Genomic DNA, 11,429 nt, shown 5'->3' with positions numbered 1-11,429 from the left:
AACACAATTATTCCCTGTATTCAGAACACATAACACAATTATTCCATGTATTCAGAACACATGACACAATTATTCCCTGTATTCAGAACACATGACACAATTATTCTCTGTATTCAGAACACATGACACAATTATTCCCTGTATTCAGAACACATAACACAATTATTCCCTGTATTCAGAACACATTAACACACATATTGCCTGCATTCAGAACACAAAATTTTTTTCACCAAACCGTCTCCTTACTCTTAACAATAATATTCTTTTATTTGTAAAATAATGCAACATGACCGAATTCCCCCTCCCCCCCTCCCCCTTCCATCTCCCCCTTCCATCTCCCCCTTTCCTCCTCCTCTCCAACAAAATAAAAAAAAAAATGGAGATTTAGGATGCTGTTATTTCCAGAATTTCTTTTACGGGAGAAAGAATAAATATCTCCGCTTAAATGCTCTTTTGATATTTATAATTGTTAATGTCCTTCAAAGTAAAATAAAAAAAATGCACATCGGTTAGTGCTTCTGATGTAGGTGGAGGATGGTGGAGGTACCCTCCAAAGGATACCTGATCAACCAGGCTGTGACTCATACGTCAGGCTGCGAGCAGCCACGTCCAACAGCCTGGTTGATCAGTCCGGCAACCAGGAGGCCTGGTCGACGACCGGGCCGCGGGGACGCTAAGCCCCGGAAGCACCTCAAGGTAACCTCAAGGTAACCTCAAGAAGGTCACTGAATTATATATATATATATATATATATATATATATATATATATATATATATATATATATATATATATATATATATATATATATATATATATGACAATGTCAGACCACGACTCCTTCTGAAGATGTATTAATATACGAAAGTACTTAAGGAAATTCCTGTTTCATTTTTCCTCCGTGGTCTGACATTGTCACATTTTTAATCACGTGTTTATTTTCGTGATATACACACACACACACACATATATATATATATATATATATATATATATATATATATATATATATATATATATATATATATATATATATATATATATATATATAATCTATCGCTCAAGTTACAGCTTCTGGTGCAGAGAATGTACTGCGGGAAGCCCCAGGGAATGAGGCGCTTCTCAATCTCTTCGTTTCACGGACTCCCAACCACCAATATTGCGATTAAAGATCACGGGATCCTTCTGGGGCGTTACCTTTTCTCATTATTCCCAGGAAACATCCCCTCGCTGGTTATCGCTGGGGTCCCTGGAGGCATCCTCGCTTCTGCAGGAAGTTGTAATGTTGGTTTGGATTCCTCGAGCGATCTCTATCAGGTGTGCGCCGGTTCAGAAGGGAGCGGAGAGGTTTACAAGCTAGATAGATGTGCGGGGCATTTAGACCCCGAGGAGAGACCTCGAAATGAAGAAACAGGTCGAGATGGTGAGGAATATGGTATAATAGATTAGCAAAATAACTGAAGAAATGTGAAATAATTGCAGTGATTGAAGAGGCATTAACAGTGACGAGAATTAATGACAGAATCGGGAAAATAATTTAGAAAACTGCAAGACCCACAGATGCGAGGTAATAACGATGGGAGAGGATAACAAATTTAGAAAGATAACGACTTCAGAAAGCTTACTAATAAAATAAGCTTTGGAATATATATCTCTCCAAGCTTATCTCTCGAGGCCCTCACTGATAAGATAACATGAGTTGTATATACAAATCAATTACATCTGAAGACTTCCTTCAGGAAGCTGAAAGAATGAATCCACAGTTATTCACATACATACACATACATTGAAGCTCACATCTTGTATACACAGAAAGGTTCAGCAAGCACACATAATACACAATAAGTAGGAAGGTTGACAGACAGACAGGCAGGAAGTCTGACAAAGACACATACACACACACACACACACACACACACACACACACACACACACACACACACACACACACACACACACACGCACACACACATACACACACACACACACACACACACACACACACACACACACGCACACACACACGCACACGCACACACACACACACACACAAATGTAGATATGATAGAGCCCAATAGGCTCAGGAATCTGTACACCAGTTGATTGACGGTTGAGAGGCGGGACCAAAGAGCCAGAGCTCAACCCCCGCAAGCACAATTAGGTGAGTACAATTAGGTGAGTACACACACACACACACACACACACACGTACATGCTCGTGGTCTAGTTCACTAGGGCGTGTGCCTGGGACACCCACAACACAGGTTCGAATCTTCATCACGGCTCCAACGGATGTTCTCCTTGACACATAACATTAGTGTCATTACTCTCTCTGTATAATTATTATTATTATTTGCATGTTGCTTGGTTACTGATAACGAGAACTGCACTTCACCTATACAGTTATCAGTATGGATATGCTTTAAAGTTATTGGATACCAATTTTCTACAATTAGCCAGTCATTTGAGAATATCTAAATTATTTTAACTGCTATATCTGTGTAAACTATACACAGATATAGCAGATAAACAACATTCTTTCTATGTTGGATATTCTGAACACTAGACATTGGGTAGAAGTGAGTTCTCTATCGATTTATGGCTAAGTACTTTATTTTATCTAACTATTGATATGTCGAGGGTCAAAGACCTCCCATTAGTGTCGAGTACTTCACGGTCGACCTCAAGGGGTGAGCAGTTGGATGGTAAACACCTTTCAGCCTCTATAGGTGACTCTTTAACCTATACCAACTTACAAGTTAACTTGCGCGAATAGCTGCAACATCCTTCATGGGTCTAGAAATGGACAGATTGTTATCAATCTCCGTTGATAATATTTAATCGCTAAAATATGTTTATATTTTTATCTACCCTGATAATTAGGGCGGTATGTTTAGTGCGTCAGGGGGATATACAGAACTTTTTCTGGGGATATAGTAATTTGACAACGTCGTTCGCAAGATAAAATAGATTTAAGTGTACCATTAAAGTGATTTACGCTCTGTTCTCCTGTAAAACTAACGTGCAATCATCTACATAGTCACGTGCCTCTGAGACTGTCTTCAGGTGGTAGGCGAAGAAGGTATCCTAGACGAGGTCAAATGAGGCTATCCTGGAAGACACTTGCTTCTATGGCGTGTTGTCAGAAGGAATGATTGCGTAGGCCAATCTGGAATGCTGGATTTCATTCTGAAAAAGACACGTAAAATGTCCATTAACTACAAGTCGCTTTTGTCTAAACGCCAGAATTTACTGCCAAATACTCTCAGATGTTTCACAAATATTCAATATTATTTATATACAAGAGAGTGTAATTGGTTTCATTATTTCAGAATTTAGTGATTAATTGGTACATTTTATCAAAAGCTCTAACATGGGTCTTATTATATTAATGAGAGATCTGTAGGAACTGATCTAATGTCATTCTCTTATCTCGGAAACCAAATTATTTGTCATTAATTAATACCTTTTGTGAATGTGGTTTTACATTCATTTTGGGGGATTTTTTTTTAAAAGATCTTTTCACCAATTTGAGTCAAGAATATTAGCATATTGTAGTCTTCTGATGGTCGTACGAAATTGTGTGTAAAACTGGCGCCCTGGTCTCTCTCTGGATGGGTGACCGGGGCTGCTGATCAATTAAAGCTTCCCGAAGAAAGTTTCTCAGGGCTGTGGATATCTTTAGTGTGTCAATATTGGCATTCATTTAGTATAATTTTTTCTTCTGTGTGGATGAATAGTTGTTCTACTCTTTCTCTCGTAATGTGCCAAGTGTTACATTTTAAATACTTGTTAGAATTACCGAAAAGAATACTTGGTTAGAACGATCTGCCTCAGTAATTTACATATTATTTTAAAAGTGTCAAGCAATAATTTCTTTGATTCCCGCAGGGCTGGTAGCTACAGAGCCCACAGTATTGTAGTTATATAGCCGTCTGATGTTGCTGCTCTGTCTGTGCCACACCAAGATCATTTATTTAGTCATCCTTTAGTCAGCGTGCCATTATTAGCTAGTTCTTTTACACTTTAATCATATAGGTTTCTCGAAGTAATATATATTTTGTTTCAGTGGGTTGGCCTTCATTTAGGGAGAGTCCAGCTTCTCATATATATATATATATATATATATATATATATATATATATATATATATATATATATATATATATATATATATATATAATATAATATAATATGTGTGTGTGTGTGTGTGACAAATACGCTAATAGGTGTGATGGCTGTATAAAATTACTAGTGTTGGTCCAGAGTTTAAGGGTTACTGGAGTCCTTGGTGGGTAATAAGATATATTGACGTGAAACTATTAATCAGGATGACCTAAAGTTTTCATGAGGGCTTTATAGAGTATAATATCCTGAGTATGTTTCTTGTGTAAATATAATGTTTATCATCACTCCACTCAGACGTTTCCCCACTCCTATTGCAAATTCCCAGGGCACAGCAACAAGCCTCATTCCCTTAAACATGTAAGTAAAGGATATTATGATCAGAGCAGGAACCTAGGGGATACGGTCAACTTGAGCTTGAATAGTAAAGGCCAGGTCGTGCAATTACACTATCAGTAATTTATAAAAGGCTGTGACAGTAAATGGCCCAGAGAATCGCGGTTCAATAGACGTGAAACAGCTGAGAAGAGCGAGAGAGAGAGAGAGAGAGTGAGAGAGAGAGAGAGAGAGAGAGAGAGAGAGAGAGAGAGAGAGAGAGAGAGAGAGAGAGAGAGAGAGAGAGAGAGAGAAGAGAGGAGAAAGAGAGGGAGAGAGAGAGAGAGAGAGAGAGAGAGAGAGAGAGAGAGAGAGAGAGAGAGAGAGAGAGAGAGAGAGAGAGAGAGAGAGAGAGAGAGACGCGTGACAAACAACATTCGGGATTTACAGTTCACAGCAGCGGGTTAGAGTTTAGGGCGATCCAGGAGCAAATGTTTCTTCTACTTGAAGGAAGAAACTCACTTGTACTCACTTAATTGTGCTTGCGGGGGAGAGGGAGGGGCGTTGTGAGCTCCAGCTCTTTGGTAATGACTCTCAATTGTCAATCAACATGTGTACAGGTTCCTGAGCTTATTGGACTCTATCGTATCTTCATTACAAACTGTATATTGAATCAGTCTCCACCACATCATTGCTTAAACGAATTTCATTTGTTAACTGCTCTGACACTAAATTTTTTTTTCTAACGTCCCCTGTGGCTTATTTCGTTATTCAGTTTCCTCCGTTTTCTCAATGTTTGTGATCCACCCATGTTGAATAAATAGCCTTTGTCTACTCTTATAATTCCGCTGAGAATTTTGTGGGTGGTGATCATGTTTCCCCTAACTCTTCTGTCTAATAGGAATATGACGTTAAATTCCCGTAGCTTTTCATCTTAACTCCTACGAGGTCATGTGTACTCACCTAGTTATACTCACGTAGTTGTGCTTGCAGGGCTCTTTGGTTGTTGTGTGTGTGTGTGTGTGTGTATGTGTACTTGTGTGTGTGTGTGTGTGTGTGTGTGTGTGTGTGTGTGTGTGTGTGTGTGTGTGTGTGCGTGCGTGCGTGCATGCGTGTCTGTGTGTGCCTAAGGGAGAAAGAGAGAAATATATGTGGTTGTGTGTGTGTGTGTGTGTGTGTGTGTGTGTGTGTGTGTGTGTGTGTGTGTGCGTGCGTGCATGCGTGTCTGTGTGTGCCTAAGGGAGAAAGAGAGAAATATATGTGGTTGATATAATAGGGTATAATAGGTCGAGAATTGGTATATTTGCCAATCGATGGTTAGAAAGGCGGGGTCCGAGAGCTAACAGTTCGATCTTGTAGGGAGAAACAGTAAATCTACACACGCTCCCAAACAAACGTAAGACCACATTAAGCACTCTAATAAAATATCTACAGCCAGTTTACACTGAAGCACATGTTACCCACATGCACATGCACATGCACATGTAAGGACATGCACATGCACATGCACATGCACATGCACATTGCACACACATTGCACACATGCACATGCACATGCACATTGCACATGCACATGTAAGGACAAGAAAGAAATGTGTGTTTACATCCCTCCAAATGCCCAAACTGACCAATGAGAATGCAGGACATGTCTCCTAGCATCCCTGTCTCCCTGTCTGACAGTCTTCCTGACTGTCTATCCAGTCCCCTCTACGTGGTTACCATTCTCTTTATCCCCGTGTGGAATATATTCCGGTAACTGCAACTTTGAATTCACTTTCATTCTGCCTTTGGAAGATGCTAAAGTGCTTTAGAGAAGTGTGCCCTTTAGTATCATGTCTCTGGTTCATTTATAGTGAAAAATTAAGTTTGAAAAAGTTCATGTTTACATTTTCTTTCTATCTGAAGGACAAAGATGATATATAATGAAAATTCGTACTGGAATCATTGATAAGATTCTTTTAGTCATATTTAATTACGTATCTGCAAGAACGACAGCTTCCAAAATATTATAGAAATACGATTATATAAATAAGGAGAGAAGGTAGGTGGTAGGAGAACAAAATACTGAAGAAGTCTGAGCCAAATCACATTATAAATTGTATCAGGAAGAATTAAAGTTAATAAATGTCAAACATAAAATATCGTTCAAAATATAAATAATTATTATTGTTTATTATTGTTTTGAATTATAATTTTTTTTATTTTAAATTGCGTACAAACTTATAATACAGATAATTAAAAAGTTTAATATAAATTGCAAGACATTTTAAAAATAAAAATAATTTTCTGAAATGACCTTAATTTTTAAGTTAAACGTGGGTGGCAAAGCCCGTAGACTTATCGACAAATTATTTAACCTGCTTGATGCACCGGCGAAAGGTTTATATTTTCTTTTCTACTGATTTCATATGACACAATTTCTTACATATTATGATGACACAGACAACTGTGTGTCTGATATAATTATATAATTTGATTATATAATAATTTTACTCTCATCGCTGATTGTTAAATCTATGTGGCTGTAGACATTCAAGTCTCTTAAGAAAATAATTACAGTCAAAGGCTAGAAAGCAGTAGTAAATATTATGATTTTGTTGAAATATGACTTACACACACACACACACACACACACACACACACACACACACACACACACACACACACACACCCATACACACACACACACACACACACACACACACACCTATAAACTCTAATTATCCCTCTAGGATTCGAACCTAGGTGGTCAGGGGTATCCTACTGGCTACCCAGTACCCTAACAACTACAATCATTTTCTAAAAGTATCAGAAGCTCGTGAAACACATCCAAACACCCGGCAACACTCGTGGCTGTTAATGTAGCATTAGGTACAATTTATACAATATCGATGAATGAACACAATTGGTAAATAGTGTTATAAATTCTTGTTTTTTTTATTATTTATTGGTGAAGTTATTCGTATTTTAGTTGTGGTATTGCAGTTTGTTCTAACAATAAATTTATAACAAATTTATTATCATAATTTTTAGTAATATTTAATAATAATAATAATAATAATAATAATAATAATAATCAGAATAATTATCAGAATAATATTACTAGTAATAATAATAATAGGAATAATAATAATAATAATAATTGTAAAAATGGACAGATTTGCACCAATTTCCTCTCCAATTATAGTGTAGGCGAGTTTTAGCCTTCACACTATTACTAAAATACGCAAAACACAATTTTGCGTATTTTGGTCAAGCGCGTTTAAATGGTTCCGTTTGTGAAATTGAACATCAATCTCGTTGTCACGTAACGCACCTTTTGTTCGGTAATTTATACTTTCAGAGTGAAGCTGTTGAACACGTCATATGACCTTTTTTTTTAAGAACAGACCAGCCACATCTATTCCCTGTTGTAGTGTCTGTATATATAGTATTGGGTCGGATACATTAGGTTTGCAAAGTCCTAGATCTATGACCTTGTTTTGATTGTCTTCTAAACATTTTTGGTAAGTGAGAACAGCAAATCCAATTTAATGGTGAACACTTTATTTTAGGACTGGTTTGCAAATTAAAGTGTTGAACTTCCTTTTAGTTTCTATATTATGCATTGCCCTCCAGACCCAAGCCACAGTGTGACATTTCAGAGCTTGATAAACGTGTTTCAAAGCACAATACGAACTTATAACCAGCAAACATATCAGAAAACCCAAACATGCGGTATCATAAAGTACATATATTTCGCAAATTACAAACATATCACAACGGGTAAATATGACACATAACAAACCTGTCACACACAAAACACAAACATACGACATAGCTCAAACATATGACAAATATATGATAACGGCAACACTCGATATATTACTGATATCGGCAACACAAGATACATTTCTGTTTTGAGTCTTAAAACACAAAACAGAAATATATCTTGAGAAATATATAATCCAATAATCAACTGCGCATCAATATGCATATCAAATAATCTGAATAATATAATTTGTCTCTGTCAAGTACTTTCCGATTAACGAGATTCGAACCGTGAGGACAGATTAGAACCAAAAAAAAAAAAAAATCGGGCAGTTTGCCACAGAAAAGAAGAAACAACTAAAAAGAAGGAAATCTATCGATCTAGCAGAACCAAATAGATGCAGACAGAGAGATAGATCAAGATAAATTCGTTTGGATAGAGAGAAAGAACGGAAAGTCTGAAGGAAGTGAGAGGAAATGAGGAAGAAAACACTGTCAAGGGAAAAAAGAATGTGGGAATGAGAATGCAGGAAGACAGAGCGACTGAAGGAAGGAGATAGCATAGGATACGATAAGAGAGAGGAACAGGAAATTTATACAAGTCACTGATATCCTGGATTTCTAAGAAGAATCCTCAACCTATTTTGAGAAGCTGGTATATTGTGAGCCAAGGAGGGCAGCTTCAGTAGAACGTCCGTCATTTTAACGTTCTGTAGAACGTTTCTCGGCAACACGTTCTCAGCATTCCGCCAGACGTTCACTGAGAACGAGAGACGCCTTCTCCTTCTCACTGTCGATATTCATTAGCGAATTGCATTATCATTCCGCTATGTTCCCTGACTGGAGCGCTACCTTACAGTTTGATTCTTCTTCTCATTCCTCTCTCTTCTTCGTCTTCTCCTCCTTGTCCTCTTCCTCTTCCTTCTCCTTTTCCCTCTCCTTCTCCAAGCACCTTCTCCCCCCCCCCCTACCAAGAGTGATCTTATTGCCTTACCTAACCAGAGCTAGTTCCATAGGTTTTGCGACGCTGTTCAACTGTACCACAAAGCGCAGAACCACTGGATAATCACCCACAAGGTGGGTGATGAACTACGGTTCGACCACAAAGAAAGTGATGAACCACTAGATGAACCGCACCACAAAGATAGTGACGAACCGCACCACAAAGATAGTGACGAACCGCACCACAAAGATAGTGACGAACCGCACCACAAAGATAGTGACGAACCGCAGCACAAAAAGATTTCCTCTTTCAAGTCGTCTGACAATGCATAAACAGCAAGATGTATCAAAGATAACATGTTGTCTGTGCACCACCTAGAGATATCCTAACTAGTAACAGCGATATTATTCAACAGATGTAGCTACACATAGCCGAAGCACTACATATCATCTCTCATACAAGATATCAACAGACAGTTTGACTAAGGTGAACATCCCACCATCTTCAACATCTAAATAGACCTGACAGTATACAAGACACTGTCAGTACTGTCCGAGCTGACCAATGAGAATGCCACTCTATTCCACTCACCTGGAGTGAATGGAATGCCACCTTCCTATATATTCAGTATTTATATATTCCATGAAGGATAAGGAGAGGTGACTGGGTAATCTTGTACTGCATTCTCATTGGTTGGTTCTGGCAGGAGTGGTGTAAACACACACACACACACACACACACACACACACACACACACACACACACACACACACACACACACACACACACACACACACACACACACAGTCAGAGTGGTTGACAAATGGAATGCATTAGGGGGTGATGTGGTGGAGGCTCACTCCATACACAGTTTCAAGTGTAGATATGACAGAGCCCGATAGGCTCAGGAATCTGTACACCTGTTGATTGACGGTTGAGAGGCGGGACCAAAGAGCCAGAGCTCAACCCCCGCAAACACAACTAGGTGAGTACAACTAGGTGAGTACACACACACACACACACACACACACATTAGAAAGAACTTTTTTAGTGTCAGAGTGGTTGACAAATGGAATGCATTAGACAGTGATGTGGTGGAGGCTGACTCCATACACAGTTTCAAGTGTAGATATGATAGAGCCCAATAGGCTCAGGAATCTGTACACCTGTTGATTGACGGTTGAGAGGCGGGACCAAAGAGCCAGAGCTCAACCCTCGCAAGCACAACTAGGTGAGTACACACACACACACACACACACACAGGTCCGCACAGTCAAGTGTACAACTCCTCTGAGGTCGTAGTTCTGAAGGCCCAGGTTCGAAGCCCGGTCGAAGTAGAAATAAATTGGCAGTTTCCCAGGGATAAAGGGAAAGTAGTGAAGAGTAGAGAAGATGGTGAATGGCAAGAGAGTTAGTGAAGGGTTGGGAAGTTGATGAAGGGAAAGAAATGTGGTGAAGGTTAGAGAAATATTGTGATGAGCAGTGAGGGGGTGTGAAGGGCAGTTTAAGTGTGATAGGTAAAGAAGGGGGGGGGGGTCAGTGGTAGGGATGGTGATGAAAGGGGTGGGATGATTTTAGTGATGGTGATCATTTGTAGTGAGATCGTGTGAGTAACGATAACAATTAACCTCAAAAATGTTTTCAAGATTCCCTGAAAAGTCTCAAGTACTTTCAGTTTTCTTCCTGAATATCCATAGTCACGTTTACCATCACGTGGTTTTTCTTGTGAATAACAAAAAACATTAAAGTAGAAAATGTACTTAAATAATATTTATGTATTGTTAAGTGTTGTGTGCACTTGGAACTTGATAAGTATCGTCAGTGGTCCCTTCCACTAACTTTTCAGTCACTACCACAACAATATTTGTTAAAAACAAATCCAAAAATCAGTATCAACTCATTCTGCTTATAGGCGCTGTTATTTTAACATTTTTCGAGCCAAAACCATACATTATTGAAATGCTTTGTTAATCTGTGCTTCTTTTCAAACAAACGTTTTCCAATACTTATTATGTTTGTGTAAACCCATTCGAAGTATTATTATATATGAAGGAACCCTTTGTAATTATTCTTTTTCGGGATTTTTAAATACAAATTATATTAACTAGCGTGCTTCCTCGTTAAATATTTTGTTCTGAAAGTGAACTTGGCGAGTTCGTAGTAAGCATTACGGTTGGAACAGCCTTCTGGAGAGCATATATCAATATAATGAGTCTATAACTGTCCAAGTTAATGAATTTGCGACTTTGTTTTCAACCCTGGGAACAATTACAGTCAGCAACACGCTCCTTGCAACAC

The sequence above is a fragment of the Procambarus clarkii genome, chromosome 55 (assembly GCF_040958095.1).
Source record: "Procambarus clarkii isolate CNS0578487 chromosome 55, FALCON_Pclarkii_2.0, whole genome shotgun sequence".
NCBI lineage: Eukaryota > Metazoa > Arthropoda > Malacostraca > Decapoda > Cambaridae > Procambarus > Procambarus clarkii.
The sequence above is the reverse complement of the archived record's forward strand: the minus strand, read 5'-3'. Positions refer to the sequence as shown.